At 36.8% G+C, this 24,978-nt stretch overlaps 1 protein-coding gene across 2 annotated transcripts in view; it reads left to right on the top strand.

The window, feature by feature from the left end:
- The window catches only part of BCAR3 (BCAR3 adaptor protein, NSP family member), a 97,954-nt gene that overhangs the window by 9,298 nt on the left and 63,678 nt on the right, over positions 1-24,978 (top strand). The window lies entirely within an intron of this gene.

The raw sequence follows: 24,978 nt of genomic DNA, 5'->3' as shown, positions 1-24,978 counted from the left end.
TGTTCAAACCACCTTTATCACTGTCTTAAGCTAGAAAGATTTTATTTAGTGCTGGTGTATGTGAGGTGTGTCAAAGTAGTCCTTTCTTTTGCTAACATTGCAATAAACAGCAATATAGGGGCATAGTGAACAGAGCTTGAAAAAAGAATGTCTGTTGGTCATAATTCAGCAAATACACTCCTATGCCCTGCTTTGGTTATTATTATTACTGCTGCCAGTTTGATTCTTAGCACAAGTGTAATTTGGTAGATTAGATAGCACCTGGTAACTAGAGTTAACTGGTCATGTGAATGCCTCAGCCTTTTAAAAGAAGTTACATTATTTGTAGAACAATTTGGAAGAAAGACCTAAATTACCATAAAAATTAAAGCACCCAAAAGGAAACAAAAAACAGTGGGGCTTGATTCAAGAAGTCTGTGTACATGTTCTGAGCAGCCTTATAAAAAAAACACAGCAGAACTACTGGCCATTCTCAGGGCAGAAGAGGTGAAGATGAATCTTCCATGATAAAATATTGCAGAAACCTATTGAAGTAGCTAAAGGACTTGAGACAGGCTCTTTATTTGAGTGGTTCTGGATCAGCACATCTGAAAAATGCCCTCTTAGCAGGGGCATTTGTTGTTTGTTTTGTAGAAGAGGACCATTTCACATATCCAGTTTAGCATTTGACCATGCAAACATCAGACTTGTTGTGATGGAGGTGAATAATTCCTGGGTTGATCTGGTTGTGGAATTGAAAGGAGTAGGACTAGTTTTTTTTTTACTTGGATTAATCTACAGTGAAATTTTAGTTTGGAATCACAGCTGTAACTTCATTTTCTCTTGATCCCCTCTCCCTGAAGAGAGTTTAGCGTGCTAGCTTTAACTAGATTTCTGATTATGTAGGATACATGTTTACAGTCTGTTCCTGTTGGGGCATTATAGGATCTGGCTGTACAAGATGAGAAGCAGCTGTGGAGTCTTTCGAGCAGTGCATACTGGCTCAAGTTCAGCATTGCACTAACACTTAGGCTGCTTTTGACTGGCTTCAGGTACAGGTAAAATGAATTCCCATCTAGCTACAGAAGACCACATAGACATACAGAAAGAGGAAAGACTTACTAGACTGTAGTGATTGACACTTCCTGTTGAAGTGTATGATGATTTTAGCTCTGTTTATTTCTCTAGAGTCTGCATTGCATAAATACACTTAAAATTTGCAACATCTGTGGGGATGTTGAATCAAACCAAATCAGTCATTTTATAGGACAAGCTTATGCTTATAAAAGTGTTGTGAGAACGATACAGGTCTATTTATTACCCTTGTTTATTGGGTAAGGATTTTTTTTTAGAGATTTTGGTTGTCTCAGTGTCTTTGTTTTAAATAGGTTTTGATTTTTTGTTTCCTTTGCACATGCTGTCTCTTAAACTCATTTATATTTTTGCTATCCAGGACATCTGTGGCAGTATGTTCCCCTTGAATAAGATTACGTGAAAACGTGCTGCTTCTCTTCTAGGGCTTCTGGTTAGCTTAATAATTAAATATATGTTGGTGTTATGAAGTGGAGAAAGTTGTACTTCTGTTATGTAAGGAAGGTAAATGAAGGGTGGTTAGTCTATGCCTTCCATAAGCAGTCCGTAATGATGAACCGCTATCTTAATTCTTTCTTGTAAGCTACTGATGATGGGTATTGGCTACATACCAACTGAAAATACTTGGTTTGAAGTCTGACGTAAGGATAGAGTAACTCCATGTTTGTGGTATTATTTATGAAATGTATGGAAAATAGAACTGTAACACAAGGAGAAAACCCCATAGACATATTCCATATAACTGAATTAGTCTGACACAATAGCCTGAGTAGATGTTAAGCAGACACTTCAATTAGCTGTGAATGGTAATCTGTTGTGTGGTTGCTGAGTCAGGATGTATTTAAATCCAGATTAGTATTTTGTAGACTCTTTATCTTTACATAAACATTGGCCAGAACAGCATATACAAGTTGAGTAATGTTTTTTTCTTTTTCACTGTAGTCTGTAGATTTGCTAAACATGGGACTGACCTAAAAAGTCCAGGTTAGATGTGTCACTTCAGTGTTTAGCGTGCTGACAGTATTTATGCTCATGTTTCTCTTCAAAGAATTTGGTATCCTTAAGTCTTTTACAACAATTTGTCAAAATTTTACCAAAAATATTGTGATTATTATAGCTTAAAACAGTGATTTGAACAAGGAAACATGAAGCAAATTGGGGATTAAAATAAATGAACGAGAGTCTTGATAGTCTGCTCAGTATATCGTATAATACTGCATATTCTTACTAGTTCTGTCTGCTCTGAGCTGTTATTGTAAAACCCACTCCTCTAGCTTCTGGCTGAGCAGCATGTGTAATGTCTGTGACAGTCTGAGCCCTTGGAGATGGAATGGGTTGAACAGAGTAGCCTATTCAGATAAATGTAGGGGGTTCATTCACATGGAAATCATTCCTGGCACAGCTGATACAAAGTATGAGTAAAAGAGGAAACAAAAAGGAGCCACAGTGAGCTGCACTCTCAGCACCAGTAAATCATCAGAACTTTCTTGTTCACTATACATGTAAGTTACTCTACATCATATCAGTACCACCCAAAGTCATGAGGTAATGGTGAGACATAGTCCTAGAGAAAGAGATTGGTTTAAATTAATTTGAAACCTGATTCTCATTTATGTGTATAAATAAACCATGCCATGCAATTAGAGCAGCAAACTTTAAAGCAAAGTGATTTTCATCTTAAAAGCGCATAGGTATTTTTCTATAGTACTGAAAAGCTGGATGAGTCTAGTTTAAATTGGTAGAGGGGAAAAAAGTGTAGCTAGCCAGTATCAGCAAAAGCCTAGGAAATCTGGGGTTTTCTGAATTTTGCCGCATCAGTTGTGCTTCCAGTAGGAGGAGTTGTCATCATATACTTGCACTGTAAGAGTTATCACACTTGTGCTTTAATTATTTAACTCATGAAATGCAATTGTATTTACAATGTGAAATATCTCTAAAGCTCGCCTATATCTTACTGGCTTGTTGTACTTACTGGTAATTGGTATCAATAGAAATATGAAAGGAAGCTTGCAGCTTGTAGTACCTTACAAGCATACTTATGTCTGTCCTTGCCTTTAGGGAAAAAATTGAGTGCATTTCCTAGAGATTACAATTTATTTTCCATTTTTCTGTTTTGCATAGAATATTGTGATAACTTGAAAACTTTGGAATTTTACCTTATGTTTTAATAGTCACAGTTAAGGGAAAAGCTTGAAATGAACTGCCAGGATGTCTTGAAAGCCCAAGAAAGAGGCAAGAGAGGGAAAAGCTAAGTCTCATATGTGCATAGTCTTAAGATTTTTTGTTTACTTGTTTTACGCTGCAATACTGATAATGACTTAAAAATATGGTGTTTTAGAAGTCCTAAGGGGACATACTTTCATTCGTATTTTAAATTCAATGTAACACACTGCTTGGATTGAACTGCTGCTTTTGATCTATTTGTCACTCATGTTGCAAGACAGTGGTATACTTGGTGGTACAATTTTGCTTTGTTTCTCATACTCTTTTCCAGTACTTATCTCTTTTCATTAAATCATGAAATAGGATTGAAGTAAAATGTATGTTTTTGTAGTTTCTCAGTAATACAGCTTCTGCATAGAGTCCTGTGGGATAAAGAGATCTTAATCAAGCCTGTCCTTTCACTAAGAGAAGGGAACTGCTTTAGATGTATATCAACATGGTATGTTCAAAAGACTTTCAGATTGCTCTAGAGCAAAAGAAAACAGATGTTTAAACCTCTTGGGTATCACAAACTAGTGCTGAAACTTTCTGTGAAGCCTTATTATTTCTCTTGTCTAAGGGCCTTGATTCAAACAGCTGCAGTGACTTACAGTGCTGGCACTCCCCTGCTGCCTTTCCCATCCCTTTGCTGTAGTTGTTTCCACAACACAGTTGGCAGAAATAAGAAAGCCTGTGCCTCACTTGCTTTATTTCACAGTCCAAGGTGGAATAAAAGGGTGTATGTTTACATACAGACTGTGATCCGGGTGGCAGAGGAGTCCCTAACCTGTAGCAGAATTTAAGAGGAGATTTTATGTCTCAGATTTGCACTTTTGCTGTTCGACCACTTCACCTTCATTGCTTCCTCTGTGCCAGCACAAGCATTTCTGTGGGTGTACAGTGAAAGAAATAAGAGACCTGATTTGACTTGAGATAACAACCGCTTCCTATGGGTCATTTTCTCTGCCAGATCAAGTCTCTGATCCCCTTCACTGCAGTTGAGTGAATGCTAGAGCTGGCACAGGAAAGAAATCAGTGCAAGGAAGGAACAAGCACTTAAGAAATACTTGTCTTAATCACTTGAGTTGGAGGCTAGTAATAGATGGTAGCTATGTAAATTGGCTTCAGCAGTTCTGCCACCAGACATGTAACCACTTCTGAAAGCAACTGAACACTAATGCTTGTAGTCAAATGAATTTGAGAGAAAAGCGAAGCTGTGTTTAGATAGTCTATTGGAATATGAATACATTTGTTCTATATTACAGCTTTTTTCACATCTCTTCAAAGTATAATAGCTAAAGGCTTATAGAACCGTAAGAAAATAGTTCCTTTGCAATATTTTAAGTATGCATTTGGTACAGACACAGTTTGCTTTGTACACCACAAATATTGCCATGTTTGTGAACAATAAATCTCCAGTGTTGTGCGGGACAGTGCCAAGCCATCATTGTAACATTAGCCTTTCTTGTGTTATGTTCTTGTTTTGTTTTTCCCTTTCCACCCCTGATGCCTTCTGCATGTGGTTTGTACAAAGGTCATATATGCATCTATGAAATTTTTTGAGGTAATTCTTCCACTATAAGATATTTTATGATGGAAGGCTGGAGATGGAATCTGACTGTAGTAATTATTACATGATGAGTAGTTGTTGCCTATTATTTCTTTTCATGCAGAGTTAACCAAAACTTCAAGGCTTTGCATATTGTTCCTATCTGAAGAAAAAAAAAATGCTGGTAGCTTAGCTCTGATGTCTTCCAGTTGTACATATGCAATGTACCAAGCTCTGTTTTTGTGACTAGAAAATGATTGACACAGTAGGGGAAACAGGTTTTTCAGTCATAGTTTTCCACTCCTTTCAGCCACAGTCATTGGCCCAAGAAGTGCTTTCTCTGGACTGTCTAGTGCACAGTGCCAGTGTTTATTTGACCAGTGTCTGACACTTAGGTTCTGCTGATGGATTGCTTTCCAGGTATTTTTGCTGCTTCTGTCTCTTGCCCTGTCTTGCAGACACCCTTCCCTTTTGCTATAATTAAAGATGGAAATGGCTTTATAATACACTGGTTTTGATCAGTGCATTACCAGCTTATAGCCTGATTAGATTAGGAGAACCATGCTAACTAGAAAATTTCTCTTTGGTTTAAGGCAGTATACTAGGTCAAATTTCACAGTAACTGTGGCAGTTTACCATAACTATATTAATAAATCTTGGAGAAGGTTACTTTTCTCTCTAAGATCTTATCACTGCCATAGTAGTGAAATCAACTTTGGGTTATTGATCAGTGTCTCTGACTTTCCCACTCTGCATTTAGTATTCCTTTTACAGAACAAGTGCTGAGATTTTTCCAAAATACACAATTTACTGTCTTAAACTGTATCACTGACAATGTGCTTTACAGAAACTGGCAAATTGTTTAGAGAAGGGAGAGGAGAAATAGAAACATGACCTGGGCTGTAAAAGAATAGATGTATTCAGATGGTAAAATCTGAGATGTGGCATCACAAGCATCATGACAACTATCAGCTTTTCTAGTTTTTCATTCTATCTACTGCATTCAGAAACTTTCTGCCATTCAAATATGCATTATAATTGAACATTAAGAAATACATGTCTAAACTGCTTCGTTAAGTATGAATGGTTGTGATCAGCAAGGAGAGCAGACCTTTGGCCAGTGTCATTAGTTTCTGCTGCAGTACAGGACCTGAGGTGTATAGAATGTTGTATGGGAAGGTTAGCTTTACTGAGGCTGTAATTTAGAGAGTTTGTTGATCTCAGTGGTGCCAGAGGAAAATCTAAGTACATCTGAGTTCATCTGAAAACAAAACTGGTGGGCCCTTGACTCAAGGAGCTAGTTAGGAAGGTATGCCAAGGTCAAGTGATAAAAATCCTTAAGAAAACTCATACAGTTGTCCAATAAATAATTTTTCCCTAAGAAATGGATGTGTCACAGCAAGAGGCTAGTCTTTATTTGGAAGTACAATACAAGCCAATTTGCTGAAGTAGGAAAGGTGCTACAAGAGAAATGACTTTGCAGATGAGATGAAATAGCTGGTTCACCTGAGTAACTGGCTAGAACAGGATTACACTGTGATACATGGCTTGCTCCTTGTCATTTATCTCCCCTCAGATGTAGGAACTAATTTTTCATTCCCAGGGAAGTCTGAAAACAGAGCATTAATGGTTATCCCTGGAATACTTTCTATTTCCATATAGTGATTTGGAGTTACTCAACCCTGGTGTCTTTGCAATACATACATATGAGATTTTCAGAGATGACATTGAAGCTAATTTGGCAAAACCATAGCTGAATTAAGAGTCCAGCTTGTGTCTGGAGTATAACAAGCCAACATCATCAGCAGAAGCTTTTGATAGTTCTGGGATATTGTGATAAAGAAGAAAACCAGTGAATTATCAGTAAAGCATTGCAGTGTGAACATTGAATTTAAAAGCTACATATTGAAAAACCTTTCTCTATGATTTTCCTTCAAATATTCCCCAATATGTATGACTGTAACTGTGAGCATGTTTTTAAGATAATACAGAAAGCCATGTTCAGCTCTCTAGCTCAGAAGTGCCGCTGTAGGAACCTCCCATTATTATCCATTTGCTAACTTTCTGGGAGCTATTTCATTTCACAAAAGCCTCTGAACAGCTGGTGTTCAGAAACAGAACTGTACAAAACCAAGGCTGGTTTTGGATTGTCTATTTTGCTGTAAAAAAGACCTTCTGCATAAGGATTTCAGAATACCATAACTTCACTCTTCAGCTTGTTAAGTAGTAACTGAAGAAACAGTTTTACAGAATGAATAGAAGCAAGTCATGGAGCAACCCTGGGTTTATCCCTGACTAACCCTATGATGGTCTCTTTATTGCAGGAAACCTGAGATGTACAGGAAGTGAGTCTTTAGCATGGGTAAATAGAACACAGGTTTTGTATTGCCCTCTGATACATCTGCTGTCTTATATCATTGCTTCTGTCATTCTTCTGGAAAGAAAAGATCCTCTTTTCTTAGTGGGTGAATAAAATATATGCCCAACATCTGCTACACACTTTGCTGGTGTGTTTGTAATTGTGTTTCGGATGCTAAAAAATGTTGGCATTACATCCCCTAAGCAACAGTTGATCCTATTTTCAGAAAAAAAAAGAAGTAAGTGTAAAAGTAGAAGGATAATAGGAAACTCCCTCTGCCTAAACCTAGTTCTCATAATCATATATATATATATATGAGGAGTCTTCTGCAACTTATTTTGTAATTCCATTTTACTTTTAACCTTGATCAGGCTTTCAGTATGTCTTATGTCCTGACCACTAATTTGTACCCTGCATCTAATTAACAATGTAATATTGGTTGAATAAGAGATGCTTGAGTTAATGTTTCTGTTACCTTTCTTCACCAAAACTACCATTATCAGAAGGGTCAGAAAGGCAGTTAGTTATTTTGTGGAAGAAAGGAGGTTATTTTTTATCCCCCTTCACATGTAAGAGCAAATTTTTCATTCAAGCAGTAGTGAAAAATCTAGACAAGCATCAACAAAGACTTAATAGCACATAAAAGTATGCCAGAAAATAATCCCATTCAGAGCTGTAAGTGCAGTACATTTGAAAACACTGCATCTTGTATCTCTTAGTATCCTGTCATATAAGGTTAACTAATTTTCTGCTTGCACGTGAATTTTTGGTGGTTTTGGGGGTGGTGTTCATTTGCCATAAATTAATAACAGAGCAAATGCAGCTGGCCAAGTAAGACAAGTAAGATTAGATAGCCACTGTTTATCACTATTGCTTAAAGAGAATGTTGCTCTGTGGAAATTCTGGGATTCCTTTCATGCTTACTGCAGAATTTATCTCTGTTCTGGAATGGTAATTATGGTGACTCTCTACCAATTCTTGTAGATATTGTTTAATTGTCATCTACTAGCATAGAAGCCAAGTATTCAACCTGAAATGTCAAATTTATCGTCTTAATAATATTGTTCCTTTGGAAGTTGTTAAACAGTTTTGAAAACAAGTTCTTTTTTGACAAAAAACCTGAAATCTGTGACTAAATTAAAAGAGTATGAACCAAAGAGAGCCATCTGTTCATGGTTTTACTAACATCCTAACCAACTAACTGTGTTTTCCTTTTATCTCTCTGAAAATCATATGCCTTTCATGCTGACCAACTTGCAATCTGAAAGTACCTGTTTAAAGCAAGCCAATAAATGAAAGATTTCAGTGGCTGAGCTTGTCCTTGCCTCACATAAGAATGTTCTCTGTGGTTTTAACATTCCTCAGAGAAATTCTTTTGCAGTGTGTCCACTTAAAGTTGAGATTTTTCTGGTCCATGTAACTTCACAAGCTGTTCTTAGTTACTATACTACCAACATTCTTTAGATATATGCTTGTCATCCCTAGCCTGCAATATATTCACAATGATAAAAACACTGTAATGAAGCAAGTAATATAGCAGAGTATTCCAGTGGCTGATAGAGGGATTTCACCATGTGATTTGTGAATTAGCAGGTTTGTTCTTTAATAGCTCATTAAATGATGAATTCCAGGATCACATCTTGTGCAGTATAGTGTTGTATGACTATCTGAAGTGTTGACCATTCCGAGGTTGACCACTGAAGTTCATAGTAGCTTCCAGAAAGGTATCTGGTACAAAACACTGTGTGTCTTAGAGTACTTGTTCTAATTTAAATGCTTTTAAATTATATCTAGGAATGTATCATACTTCAGTACAGTACTGCTACTGTGGCCTGCCTTTCTGCAGGACATATTTTATGTGTTGCAATATGTAGTGTAAAAAAAGAAAAATAGAAGCTTCAGCACTTTAGAATAGTGTTCCAAGAACTCTAAAAATGCTAAACATCTTTCCCTGTCTGACGTAAAGCAACACTGGCTCTTTGCAGACCATAACATGTCAGCCTTTAGGCAGCTTCTTGTCATGTGCTCAGAGTAGACAGATGTGTTGGAACAAGTGATCTGTGGCTGGAAAGTCATCATTCCAGTTGGTTTATGGAGAGCTAATGAGTAAGTGCTTTTCCTGAAGCATAGAGGAGAGGAAAATCTTAAAAAAAAAACCCAAACAACAAAACAAAACACAAAACCAAAAACCAGAAATCAGAAATCAAAAATGTACAATTAAAGACACTACATGCCTGAACATGAGCATTTCCTGCTTCTGGCATCAGTGCTGTGATAGGAGATGTTTAGGTCATAACGTACAATGTTTAGAATTGGGCATCCTTGAATTTATTTAGGATACGTTCAAACTTGCAAATAGAAATCTTGAACTCGGCTATTCTTTGGAAGCTTAAATATTTTTTATGTAGATCTTGCACAACTGCTTACATAGAGCAGTGATGATTGGAGAATATTTTACACATCTATTTTTTGTCTTCCTGTGTCTATCATATCCATCTTAATGTGTATCTTTTATTTCATTTTAGCACTTGAAAAAATTACAAGTATTTTTATTTACATGCAACTCAAATTTGGATGACATCATAGAATCATTGAGTAATTTGGATTGGAAGGAACTTTCAAAGCTCATCTAATCCAACCCACTGCAATGAGCAGGGACATCCTTAACTAGAACAGGTTGACCACATAAACCTGGCCTTAAGGAAGCAATGAGGATGTACAAACTGCATCATGATGGAGAGCAAACTGTAAATATCCTGCAGCTGTTTTTTGTGTAGAAATTCTTCATGATAGGTTGACTTGGGTTATGTTCATACCTTGGACAAATACTCACCACAGAATCTTTTGCATTTTGATTGTCATACAGAATATGCAGTTCCATTTAATTCCTTCCTGTTCCTACAGATAACGCTGCCCCTTTTGCTATTCCTCTTCATTTTATGCATGGTCATGTGTTACGTATGTAAGAAGAATGGCATTATCACTGAATTAGCATATTGAGGAACTTTCTCTTGGAATACAAAGCCTGAGTGTTTTAAAATTATTACAACTATATTGAGTGATTCATCTTCTTCTAAAAGATTAATTCAACTGTGACAGCTAAACAAAATATAGTCTTCACCATTCCCTGTTTGTGTGAAGAGCACAATGAAACAATGAGTTAAATGTATAGCCATAATGCATGGATAACTGCCTATTGCCAAGCAGCCAAGAAAGTATTAATCTCTTTAGTCATAATGGTAGAACTTCTATGCTATTAACTACTTTATGAGTTGTTCTGTCATTTATCATTCCTAAGCAATAGTATTAGTAATGATGTTTTATTTATGTTTTTCAGAGTCAAAGGCATTGTGCAGTGAGGGAATAGATAATGAAGGATCTACCCATTAGTAACTGGCTGAGCCAGCTTGGTCTTGCAGAATATTGCATGCTTTTTGAACAATATGATGGCATAGAGGTAGGAACTAGCTTTTTCAATAAAATTCTTGAGAAAATGTCAAGCAAAATGATTTAATGAAAGTGATTAATGTTCCATACTATGATGTTTGAACAAAAAACCTGAAGGCTGATAGTTTGTGTTTGTCTTAGGAAAGGGGGAAATAAAACCCATGCCTTTTGTAACTGTGTACTAAGACTCCCAGAGAAATAATGTTTATTGGAGAGCTAGGCAAAATGAACATTGTACTGTTTCTAGTGCTGCTTGCCCTATGTTAGTTGTGGCTGTCTCAGATATGGTAACAAATGTATATGTTCACAAAAATAAGAACATATGAATAACGTTTGTTTTGTAAAAGTTAACAACAATGTTTCTTTCGTAAAATACAGTATTAAATAAAACATACACTTTTGTGCCTATTGTTATATGATGTTGTTTCTAGATAAATGGGTACTATGTGGTTTACGAATAATCTCTGTTGAGCAAATACCATGTTACAGAAGGGCCTTGCATCAGTCATCTTGAAGATCCCTAGAAATTTATATAGAAATTCTTAGGAAGCCCTTTTCCCACAGGTCTTTCTTGATCAAAATTTCCTTTTATTGTCCATTTCTTGTTTTCAGTTCTTATCATCCATATATAGAATTATTGAACTTGCATACTATATCATCAATTAAATGCTTCTTTGACATACTTTAGTTCAGTCTCACTGTATTTCCAGTTCAGAACATTTGTGTACAAAAAAAAACAACCCACAACTGAATATTCTTATCAAGTCAAAAGATCTTTGGATTCACTTTTAACAATTTTTTTACAGATTTGTTTTTGTCAATCCAATTTTCATGAAGTAGCACTGAAGGGTATTTAAAATTGATTTCAGTGTCACACCTCTGCTGCTGATGTACCAGAGTTCTTTGTGTCACGGTTATCTCATAATCCAAGCAAAATAAAAGCAGATTTTAAAATATAAGTAGAATTTGTCACAACTAGGAAAAGGACAACGTTTTCTTCTTTGCCAAATGGACCCAGTGTTGTGGTTTAAACCCAGTCAGGCAACTTGTTCACTCACTTCCACCCCTTCTTGCCCTCCCCCTACTCCCGGAGGGACGGAGAGGAGAATCGAAAAGAATGCAACTCCCACGGGTTGAGATAAAAACAGTTTAGTAACTAAGGTATAACACAAATCACTACTGCTATCACCAACAATAATAATGATAAAGGAAATAACAAGGGAAGAGAATACAACACCTCAGCACCAGCCGACCGAGCATGAGGCTCACAAAGTCCTTGGCCAAACCAAAACATCATTGTTATCAGCTCTGTTCCCACACCGAAAGTCAAAACATAGCACTGCACCAGCTACCAAGAAGGAGAAAAATGACTGCTACTGCTGAACCCAGGACACCCAGTCAGTAAGACACAAGCATGTTGGAAAATGTTGTTTTATCATTCGCACTCATTGTAAGACAGAAGACACAGAATAGACAGTAATATAGAACCCTGGGACAGCTGTTTTGACAATCAAGGAACACCAAAAAGCCTGCAGCAAAGACAGCTTACAGTTTACAAAGCCTGAATGCTGCCTGAAATAGTTTTTGCTGAAGTGCAAAACTTAAAAATAGGCTTAGTGCATCACTCTGGATACAATGGACTGTTTTGAAGTTCAAGGCCATGAGTCAGGCTTTCATTTCTGCAATATCTGTAGATTACAAGCATTATATTATTTCTTAGTTCCTCAGCCAAACTGAATACTTTCCTAACCCAAAACTTTAATTTGAGAGAACACCTAACTTAACCTGATTTCACATACTTACTAACCTGGTTAATACAAGGACATATGCTGAAGAACCAAGCTTCTAAGTTCTTAAAAGTCTGAGTAGTTTTCTTTGATGTCTTCTACTTTTAAAAATAATTACTAATAACTATTTACACTGGGTTTTTTATCTCTGCAGTAGCAGGTATGATTATATCCATTTTTTTGAGGACAGTGATGTACAGTCTCTTGAATTAAATTGTTCTTAGGTAAGTAGTAAATACATGGCAATAGAAGACAAGAGTTCTCGGGTTGCAGTCAAGTGCTGTAGTAAGTTCTTATGTCAGATCAGAAGATGCTTATGTACTTGAACGAAGAAAAAAAAATTTCATGGCAGGAAGCTTCTCCCTGACAAAACTTCCACACATTAGTGTTGTCTGTGGCAAAATGCAGCAAGCTCTTTAAAGCTACTAAAAAAGCCCCAACACAAATATGTCTATAAAAGCTCCCACTCTCTTACCCTGAGCATATGCTGTTCAGTACCAGGGTTAACACCAGCCCTTTTTGTGTTCCTCCTTACAAGCTTTTTTCTAAAGTTTGAAGAACAGGCAGACTGCATTTTACTTCTTTGTATGTGTACCCCTTTTTTCTTAGAGGATGATTTTGTGGTTTTGGAGGGCAGCATGCTGAGGTTTTCTGAGGAAAGCAGAGGGAGCCTCCGTCACTCTTGAAAAGCTGAGAAGTCCTTTCTACTCAAATGTGAATGCATCAGTAGAACCAATTTTTGCATTTGGGTAAACCTTAGAAGTGATAATGAAAGAATAATAATTCATTAACTTCTTTCATCTCATTAGATACATGTGAGGTATCATTTGAGAAAAACTTAATAGGATATTTTCAGGCACAGCTATATTTCCCTAATAGCTTTTGAAACAGAGCAAGTGACATAAAAAAATAGAAGCTTTCAGCAATTGGAGGTCTACTCAGTCTAAATCAAAGAATTACAGGCTTTTGCAGTGGTTTTAATTTGAAAGAGAGAATCAAAAATTACCACTTCAAAAACAGTGGCTCACTTAGAGTAGGAATTCTGTGTCAATTGTCTTATTTACATTGTGAAACAATGTGATTTTTGGTTTTTAGGGTCCTAGGCCTAACTTGTCAAATCTCCATTAAGAAAAGGTCAGGTTTGGTAATATAACTTGCCAGTAACAAAGGGGAGTACATCCTATGGGTTTATCCCTATCTAATTTACAGTGAAAATGCAGAACCATAGAAATAAGAACAAATTTGATCATAAATCTTCTGCTTTGGATGTGGGTTTTTTTGCTCTGAAAGGTGTCATCCTCAAATGAAATGTTGTACATACTTAAAAAACAACAAATTGAAATTTTCTACTGATTTCTAAATAATGCATTGCGCTAATTTTGAAAATCAAATAGTAATGATGTTGTGGCAGGAAACGGATAAAAAGAGAATAGTTAGATTTGATTACCCTAATGCATTATCTGGAAATTCATGTTCTTCCAAACAGCATCACAACCCATGTTATCTATTAATTACAGTGACTATCCTCTTGATGATATAAGCCTTTCCTTTCCAATATTATTATGCCACACAGTTCACTCTGAGTTTTATCTTTCTTCATTAGTTTAAGTGCAGTTGGCGTGCTAGCACTTTTTACAAATTATTATGCAAAGGAATAATAACTTTTAGAAATTCTCCATCTATCTTGACCACTTTTGAGAGAAGAAACAGACAATGAATTAATGCTTTAAAAGAAAAGTTCTTTGTCACTTCAGTGACAAGGCTTTTCACAACAAAAGGGCTTCATATAGCACATAAATATACTTACATTTGCTGTTACATAGCTTATAGTATCAGAAACAGCAAACCTGTCTGAAAGAAATTAGAATTATCCTGGACTAGTAGGTATAGTATGTTCCTTACTCTGGCATTTGCTACAGGACTTAACTCCATCTTACAGAAGTTGATCTTAGAAAAATGGGAGTTGAGAACCAAGTCCACCTAACACACATCATTTCCAATATCCTACTGATTCAGGATGTCGAAAGAAAGACAGGTAAGATTTCTATGTTGTCTCTTACAGACTGAGAGGATGACTTAAGGCAAATATTCCTGTCACAAAGAGTTAATAAATGAATACTGTGATTCAGCCCAAGATACTGTCTAAAATACTACGATACTAAGATTCCTCACTGGAGTGAGGAATATAGATCACCGGAGTACTTTATGCAGACAATAAGAGGACTAACTAAACATTAAACTGCTGTCAGGGTTCTAAAAAATTACATAACCTGTATGCTTAGAAAGATATAATGATGTTATCAGACCAAGTGATGGAAGACTGTGTCACAAATGTCTTCATCACTTGGCCAGGTCATATCAAAAGGGCTAAACCAAGCTATTTTGTGCACATGCCACCTCATCGCTAGGTGAGGTATGGAGAGAGGAAGTGTGCTTACACAAGTAATTCTGGCCCGCTTTTTCCATCTGGGATTTTGCTATGAATTAACACTTGATCACTGAATCTTTTGTTGCTTTTATCAGTTCAGTATCACAGCTCAACTCAAGTGCATAGGAATTGGAAGAAGGTGTGTAAGACAGTCTACTCTGAGTGGAAGGATATAGTGAGACATTATTCAACTATGACTTCCTGTACAGGATATTTTGAGAATAGTTAACAAGATAGGAGTATTATGCAGTCTGCCCAGTAATACTAAAGATCACTGTCTAAGGCTTTTACGGGTTCTGTGTGAAGCAGTGGTTTACTTGGCTAACATTCCTGCTTTTACCCTCTCTTGGTCAAGCTAAAAAGACTCCTGGAGCATATGTAAAAATCAGATACTCATAAAATGTGTTTAAATACTTGTCGCTTTACAGAAGAAACTAGAACTGTTTGCATACAAGTGGATCAGTGTATTGTGTCAATATTTTCTTAGGAGTTCAAAATTGGTTTAATAATTACATAACTTCTACAATTCATTGGTTTAACTCTTAAAATATGAATATAAATATGACAGCTTTTGTAACTGCTTCTGTGAACAGCTTATGAAGTTATTCAAGTTGATTACTACAATGAAACTACAGGTACTGCAATTAGAATAGATTTTCATGTGGCTTTAAGACTGCATTTTGTAACCTTTTCAGGTACTGGTGTGAGGAACATAATACAGTTCTCAATGTAATGTTCTTTTCAGAGCAAAGAACTGTTCACTATGATGATTTAGAGAGCTGTGTAACATTTGAATCAACTGACTGGAATGTTCCTAATGCTGTTAATATAGCCACAACTCGTGATTGTTCAACTTCAACTATATTGAGATAAACCTAATCTTGCTGTGCTGTTGATTTCAGTGAATTTGAATTGGACATTTTATCTCCAAACTGTATGTGGTTTTTGACCTCTGGACGTGTGTCTTGCAGGGTGACGGCATGATACCATTTGTTTTTTTGGGGGTTTGGGTTTTTTTTGTCAGGTAGGTGTTAGAATTCTTCAAGCTAAATTCTAGTAACAGTAGTGCTGGTTCATATTTTTATGGGCATTCATCTTGGTGAGCAACGTTTTTATTCATTCCGGTTTTGGCTAATGAAAATAATTGTGTGTAATTGAATTACGTGCTTGGGAAAATAGAGCTAAATTGATCTTTGAAGTGTTCTGTTTACACCACGATATTTGCATCCTAGATAGCTTTGCCTATTGTATTAAAGATTTTGTGGGAAGGTTGCAAAACAGATCAATTCAGTCAGCCATACATGAGTGCAGACTGCTTTGTTTTCACAGCAGGGGCTAATGGTTGTTATCTAGTCTCCAGCCTATTATGACATGGTTTTGTTTTGTGTCTGTCTTTAACAGAGTGCTATGTCTAGGGGCAAAGTGCCTAACCAGTTACGCTGAAATGCTTTTTTCCCAGCACTAAACCTTACTGAAGTCAGACATTAGAAAAAAAAAAATTTTTTTATAATCTTCAGTTCTATTAAATTGATTCTAATGGCCTACTAATGTACTTAGCAGCACAGAGGAAAGGTTATACTATCAGTTTACTGTTACCTTGAGCTTCAAAACAGCAGCATCACGTTTGTTGCTGGTTCAACAGTTTCCAGACAGTGCTTGAATGTGATAAGTTCCTTTAATACGTAAGCATTTTCACAAGGTTAATTTCATAGGACTGAGCATTTTATTTGAACAGTGAAGTTAAGTTTTGCGGAATTTTGTAAAAACATATCCTGTTTTCTGAAATGTTATCTGGTTCTGCAACTACTTGAACAGAATGTGTCTTGGTACACTAAGATTTGGATTCACCCCAACTAACTCTAGCTACTCAGGCTGTGTTTCCACAGTAATTAGTATCAAGATCTGTGCATTGACATAATGCCCAGCAACACATTTGACCTGGATCAAATATGTGCACATGATCACCTATCTGTTGAATTAGGCAGAGTACACAATACAAAGTTCACTACCTTTATGCTTTTACACTATCTTTCTGCCAGCCAATGGTAGGGAAGTTATTAGAATAACTGGTTTGACATAAGCAGCCTTAGCTAATAGGTGGGAAAATAACCATTCAAGATCATTAAAACACTTCAGCAGAAATAATTTTATAGTGCATCAGTGCTTTGAATAATGGGGCTCTGACTTTTCTGATCAGTATCAGAAAACTGAAAGGCTGTTGTTCCACTGAATCTTAATCTTAATTGAAGCTGGGGTTCCAAAATGCCAACCTAAGCAGCCTGTGCCCTCTTCAACTTTCCTTTAACTGCTTTTGCCCTATCTCTGTATTTTCCCTTTTGTTGTCAGTAAAGCTATCCTGCAGCTGCATGGTGAACCCACTGGGAAATTTTTCTGTCTGAAAACCAATTTTTTTTTCCCCTTCACGTTCATCCAGATCAAGTCCTTATGCCAGTTCATTGTTCAGCTGCACAAACACTTGTACGAGTGGCCAAGGAAGAGACAGCAGAGGTTAGGCCTGGTGGCTGAAACAACCCCACTGCCTAAAGTGAAACTGCAGCTAAAGGTGTTCTATGAAGAGGGAAGTCAGTCTCTGCTCCCCTCTGGATACTAGAAAGAGACAGATGAATTCAGCAGATAATTCAGTCCCCTTTCAGTTTTAATTACCTTATATAGGTGCTTATATTTTTTTGTTGATTGTAGAGATATCCCCAGATAGCTGACTTCCTGGCACATCACTCAGGAATGCTGACAGCTGGTGGAGTGAAATTGGACCTAAAAGCTACATCTGCAGTTGGCTTGGAACACTTTATCTCTTATTTTGAGCGCAGTCTTTGAATTTCAAGAAAGCATTAGTTTCCTTTCCTCTAAATCCTGATCTCAAAATTTGCTTAGGGCTTTATCACTGTTTTTCATTTCCTTGCAAATCAAAGTGCACAAGTGGAAAAATGTTTACAAATTCTGCAAACTTTCTTCAAAAGTACAAAATTGTTACCAGTTGGGAACACCTACCGCTGTTTCATGAACAGAAGACAACATGGCTGTGTACTCAGTCAAACTGATAGCTGCTCAGATCTTGGATCAGGTAATGGCAGAGTAGATGTAAAACAGGTAAGAGCACACCAACCCAGAGTGATGGTTTACCAGAATGCTTTCTCAGCCTCTAAGCATTTAATCTGACAAAAATGAAGTTTCAAAAAGGTATGAATGTGAAGAGCCATAATACTCTTTCCACAGTCCTTTTGCCTGTAACTTGACTTACCTTTAGGTGTGCACTGCAGCACATTTTGGATCATGGTGTCCTGCCATCTAGGCCAGTATCCATTCATAGCATGCTGTGACTCCTTTAAGATGTACCTTTTGTCTTGTGTTCCAGAGAAATTGTAGAGTCAGAGGGTGGGGCCTGCATCTTGTATGGGCTTGTTCCAATATGGAATGAAGACGCATCCAAAATTTGGGTACTAAACCACTCCTAAGTAAACAAAATATGGGCTGTGTTCTGTCTGTGTGTATAGGAATGTTCTCAGCAGCTATCTAGCACCTTTTTATAGTCTTAGAAATGTTTGTTTGGCATGACAAAGAAGCCAGGAAATAACATATCCTCTTCTAGAAGTGACTTCTTCTGGTATGAGAGAAACTGATGACAAATCAGGTGTAATCTGACTCCTGTATTCCCAGAGCATGAGGCATAGCACTCTACCTGTAAAATCAGTAGTTCAAGACAGGCATCCTGAATGCATAACCCAGCACTTAAAGTATAGCTCCAGGAAAGAACCATAGTTTTCTCAGTATCCTCTAACACAACTAAACCAGGGTTTAAAGCTGTGAGAGATTGAAACAGAGTGATTTTTAATTGTGTTACCATATTGTGCTACAATCTTTAGGAGTGTGGTTTTATTGTTATTTCTTATGACCTATAATGAAAGAATAAATTGTGCTTCAGATATGTTAAGGAATCCCACCTTTTATGTGACCTGCTCCTTCAGTACAGTAGAAAAGTTACCCATACAGAGGGTAATGTAAATATATAAATGCAAGTGTCTATTTTGAGACTATAAAAAAACTCAACACCTTGGATATTGGCAGACATGGGAGATATTTCTTGGTTCCTTTATAACAGTGAATTTAAATATAAAATTATTTTGGAAAGCTCTGATAATTTGACTGTTGCAATGTTTGTGTATGTTAAGTATTGATGATGTGCTTTTCTGTACATCATTGGTTGAGTTATGAATGGAAAGACATATAGGAAGCTACATGACAAGAAGTATTTTTTTATGGAATGTTCTACAAGTTAGAAACTTGTTTTTCTAGCACCTTATTTTACTGAGCTGAATTCTGATTAATAGCATATTTATGGCTTAATTAATTTCATTAACATCTTCATTAACATTTTAAAGTGTTTTCCTTTGGGAGGCTACAGGTAGAAAGACTCTTTCTTTTTGTCTTGTATGGGTTTTCTTATACAGAAGATTGAAGTTTTAATAGGATATTTATTTAAATATTTTATAATTTTATTTGGCATACAAAGACAACAGCCTTAATGGATTTAAATAAAACATATGCATTGACATAATATGATAATTGATATAATGTAATAGCATAATTGGCATTGATATAATTCCAAGGCCAGGTTAAACAGAGCCTTGGGCAACATGGTCTAGTGTGAGGAGTCCCTGTCCATGGCAGGGAGTTGGAACTAGATGATCTTAAGTTTCTTTCCAACCCAAGACATTCTATGATTCTATTGTGGGTGAATATAAAATAATATACAAAACTTGAATTAGATTAAATGTAGTTAGTTAATATTCCATAACTTCCTGCTTTTGGTGGGGAAAAGATTTTGCATTTCAGTTCTTAAATAACTGTTTCTGATATGCTGTATCTCTTGCCCTGCTGCAGTAAATATGAAATACTTTCTTGCCATTTTGGTTTTCTTGTCATTCATTATATAGAAGACTTAAGATGTGTGCTATTAAAAAGGAATATGACCAAGCAGTGCAGATCTTTGCTTGTGCTTGGGATATATAAATAGCAAATTGGGATTATACAGAGAACTCCATATTCAAAAAAGGTGTAAAATAGCCAAGGGCTTTGCACATGGGTTTTCATTACATGCTCAAAATAATTAGCATAAAGCCATAACTGGTTCTCCTTGTCAACCCCAAATGTCTTGTCTTTGATGCTCTCAGATTTTTACTCATTCTGGTTTGTGATGCTTCTCTTTGAAACATTACAAACACAACCGAAGTGCTTTGCAGCAGTGGTATGTAGTGACAACCTGGCAGATTCCAGACTCATGCTAAATTATTCTGGTAGCTTTGCCAATAAATGAAGAGGAGGCTGCTTTGAACATTTCATTTGCATAATAGAGTTAGTATTGCTACCTGTGTGGTCTGTTTTGCTCTTACTGAGATACACGAGGATATGAAGGTTTTTGCCATTTCTCTTTGAGGAATTCACAAATGTAGATGCTGTTATAAACATACTCCTCTCTACCATTTAACTTGTTGAAAGCTCCAACTTCATTTGAAGGCTTTCTGTCCTTCTGTTTATCCTTGTCTCTACATCAGGTATGTCCTAAATGAGAAACTCCTCAACACCTGTCACATACAAAGAGAGGCTGTTATTTCTCTTGTGTTAGAGATTTTTTACAGAAACACGGGAAAACAGAAGATCACAAGGAAATCTTAGCTCCATAATACCAGTTCTTCCAGTGCTAGAAGTAAAGAAAGGAAAGTAGACCCCCTGGTAAAAAGGAAACCATAAAACCTTTTCAAGCTTCGTTCTGGTGTTGTGTTCCAGTGCAATTTGTCATTCATCAAAACTATTCAATAAAGAAAACTGGTTTTAGTGAAGTTTTCCTCATGTCTTTCAAACTTCTAAAACAGATCTGTCTTTATCTATGCCAGCACAAGTTGCTTGACATGGTTTTCAATACCAAATTGAGAAGGGGGGAGGAACTAATACTACCTGACTCAAAACTACATGAATTTCTATAGTTCTGAGAACTCCTGATAGCTACAATGAGACTTTTTTGGTTTGGGTTTTTTTTTTTCCCTAATCCTCCCAAAACTTTTGGCTTCTTTCTGACTGCAGACTTACAATAATGAGCTGCAGGTTAGAGGAGTTTAACAGTAAGCTAATTTCTATTGGAAAATACTGATTTGTCAGAACTATAGTTTTTTAGCCAGTAGTGATTGAAGATCAGGCATCTGGTATTACATATACCCAGTTTGTACTCCTAGGTCTGCAAAACATTTAAAGTGCTGTAGCGGGAACTCCAGCAAGCCAGAGTATGTTAATGCACCAGTTTGTCACTGAATGAGCTAAGGTAATTTAACTCGTCAAATTCTTCTTCTTTGCTACATCATTATTTCCAGGGTGATCAGGTATGGAACATTTCTGTGTGTGAATGTTTCTGGGGCAAGCAAACACAAGACCTCTTAACTGATTAACAGATAGCCCTTTGGGAGTTTCTTCAAGACCTTGTGTCTCCAGACCTAAGACAGGCCAAATAGCAAAGCTGGATGTTGGTAGATTTATTATGGAGGTCTTGATAGCTGCTGACTAAACTTCTCTCTTTCACTTGGCATTTGGGAAGGACCTTAGAAAGCACAGTTGCAGTAGCTCATAGTTTTCAACCCAAATATTGTCAGATTTCAAGTACTGGATGGAGCATTTTGCAGTTCTCACTGTCATACTAATTTGGCCTATCTGTCTTCAATTAGTTTGAATTATCAGTGAATAAACTTGATTCCCTAACCAACAGTTGGGGTGATCATTATTTTTGCCATGCGGCATCTGTGGGAGTTGAGGGAATGTTTGTGTGTTTCAGTCCTTTCTCTTCTATGACAAGTCTGTAGTAGAAACTTGCTTTGACTTTTGTTTATCTGGGAATCTGCAAGAACTGCTGTGTGAGCAATCCAAGCATACCATTTCCTCATCTTGTGTAGTTACTTCCGCATTTGACCATTACAGCTGTGTTTTTAAAGTAGATGTATTTTTTTCCAAGTTATTATTTAGGAAGACTATAATCCTGATGTTTAAGGTCAAACTGAAAAGTTGCAATGAATCCTCCTGTTTTGTCCCATCATCTCTTTTGCTACCGTAAGCCAAGTAGCAAAAACTGGCAAGTAGCCAACTCTTGGCATGATTAAGACATGCAAGCTTACAGTGTCACAGGTCTTGGGACCTAGGTAACAGTTCTGTTCCTCATCAGTCATCTCTTTAAATAGCTGCTTGTATAGGTGTCTTTGCACCAGGTGGTAAGATGCACCTGTACGTACTCCCTTCAGAAAGCAGAAGTCAAGGGTGACCCTAGAAGGCCGCAGCAGTGTTGTCTGGCCAGCAGTGCCAGCACACTGCTGGTTTCTCAGCCTCCCCATGGCTCATGTGACAAAGGGCAGTGCTTTACCATTAACATTTCTGTGGTAAGGTGATAGGCAGAAAATGTGATGCCATGTAATAGCTAAGGGGCATGTCAGGTCAACATGGAATGCTGGTACTGTGCTAGTTTCAGGACAGTGGAGCTTCCAGAGTTCATCCTACATCTCAATAAACCCATTTCCTAAGTGGATATAAAGTATGAAAACAACAAAATTTTGCAGTGAGGAATCTAATCTACCTTAATTAATGGTAACTCATAAGTAATGTAGCTAATTACTCACAAGTAATGTAGCTATAGTTCTGGGCAGTCCTGCAGATTCTTCATTCTTGCAGCTTGCAGGCCCTTTCTCTTTAACAGGTTTGCACCAAGTATGTACAAGGATGGGTTGTCTAAATCATACATAAGACAAAGACTAATTTTCATTTTAATCTGCATACAGAAGAAAACTCCTAGGAAAAGGATGTAATGACTCTTGCATGAGTAATCACAGTTTATGCCGGGCTGCCCAGCTACCCATCTCATTACTTAACACCCAATCATGTTACTAAGGAAATTACTCCTTTTCTGGTTCTTAGTCATAAAAAATGACAATGAAACATTACTTCCTATGTAATTACAGAGCCTGAAAACCTCCCAAGTTTTAGAATAAGCCAATAGACCCCATCTTATGTGCCAACTGACCTGAGATTTTGGCATGATTTTGTCTTTTACCTGAACTGTGAAAGTATGGTTTAAATACAAAAGCAAGATGTTGTTCTTTATGAAATGAGGAAAACAATAGTGTGCACTTCCATAGCATCTTCCATTTGATAAGCTGATATCAAGTACTATTTTTTCCTGTGAAAAATATTTATTACTCTGATGTATGTTACAAAAATATAAGTATAGGTCATACAGAGAGTTAGTGGGTCAGAATACTAGAATTGAACCTTTAATCCAGGTATCTCTACTCCTCTTTCTGTATTTTCACCATGATTCCATTTTTCTTGCACAGAATGTATTACTGAGGCATTTTGGTATCCAAAATGGGTCATAGTGTGTTGGTTTTTGATTCCTTTCTCTTCCCCCTGCTCCTCACCTCCTTTTTCCAGGTATATTTTGAAGAAAGACAGCCTGAAATATCTTACAGGAAATCTCCAGAGATAGTTACTTGTGTCAGTTAAGTTCTGGAATCCATCACTGTGAAACATTTGTAGTACCTCTGTCCTCTATACTTACCTGGTTTTGCACAATTGGCAATGATGAAAGCAGAGTGCCATCAGCTATTCAAGGTTTCTAGCTTTTCTGGCTCATCAGTGCCTCCAATGTTGTTGCATTTGGGGAAAAAATAGAAAAAAAAATGGAGTGAGTTTTTATTGTGTGCTTAAGACTCATTTTATGTGGAATTGGTTTGAATTGAAAACTTCAAGGTTCTATTCAGTGTCACTATGATATCCCCCAACATTACAGAAGATTAGAATAAAGTTATTTAAGTGTAGAAGTCTGTGTCCGTTTGCATGCCACAAGTGGTGATTTATGTCCTAGCACCAGTGACTGAATCCTTTTTGGAAACTGTTGTCTTTCACATTTGCCTCAACTTTTCTGTTTTGGAAGTGGTTACTGTAATAGGTGCATGGCAATACCAGCAGCGATAACGCTTTCCTACTGTACGTGCTGGCCTTAAGGAACCAAAGTGGGGGTGTTGAGGAAGTGGAATGCCAGTCAGAAATGTCACTGTGAGCTTCCTTTATGTTGGTATGTTAGACAAATTCAATTTTTTTAATCTTCTGTCTCTTTTTCTTCCCCTACTGCATATTTGAGCATGCTCTGATTTTCTTTTTTTCTTACTTTATACTGAACTTCATCTTACTTCATCTTTAATGCAAAGGTTCTACTCATATCTGTGAAAATTTCCAGACTTTTCAAATCATTTTCCTCTCTCCATACCTACCTTTGCAACATACATGATGACTGAAGAATCTTGGCCTGATGAGCTAAGTGTTTCTGAAGCTCTAGCTACACTTCAAAGGAGGGTGCAGTGCGCTTTGTCTGGAATAGCTTTGTTTTTAAAACAAACACTTTTGCTGCGAAGTATTTTAGATAGCTCAGACTGCAAAAGTCAGTGCTCTGGGCAATACATCAACCACAGACTAGAGAGAGGTAGATGTTGTAGTTCTACGCAGTACTCAGACATGTCACTGTGGTAAATCACCATGTGGAATTTTAAACCTGCTGTTGTCACCACTGGATATAGTTTAACTTATTTAGAGCGAGAATACCATAGTTCCATTTCTTTTTGATGACTGGCTTGATAATACTTAAAGGTCTTTGAAGATGAATAATCTGCTGCTTAATGACACTATTTAGATAGTTCAGGACCAAAACTTCAGCAACATCATGTAGTCAGGCTCTGAAGTAGATACATCAGCAGAAGCCTATTAAAGCTACTCCTGGGTGAAAATGGAGAAAGAGGGTCAAAGGATTGAATGTTAGAGTGAAGTGAAAATAGTGCATGAATAGGATCTCCCAAAACCAAACCAGCATAAAACTTCATAGTGAACAAATATTTAGTGTCAAAATCAATTAAATGTTTGGCTGGACAAAGAAATGCTTGCCTCTTTAAAGCTGATTCCAATAGGATGGCTGTAAAGCAATTTGCAAAATGTTGGCTTATTAATTCTGGGAAGACACAAAGAACAGCATTATCAAAATTGCTTTTGATAACTGGAATAACTGCAGCAAAACCAGAGCAATGTTTGCCAGGCAGCC

The sequence above is a fragment of the Pezoporus wallicus genome, unplaced genomic scaffold (genome assembly GCF_028554395.1).
Source record: "Pezoporus wallicus isolate ANWC-B61680 ecotype Strahan unplaced genomic scaffold, APGP_CSIRO_Pwel_v1 contig_593, whole genome shotgun sequence".
Classification (NCBI taxonomy): Eukaryota; Metazoa; Chordata; class Aves; order Psittaciformes; family Psittacidae; genus Pezoporus; species Pezoporus wallicus.
This window is presented reverse-complemented; position numbering and strand designations above follow the sequence as displayed.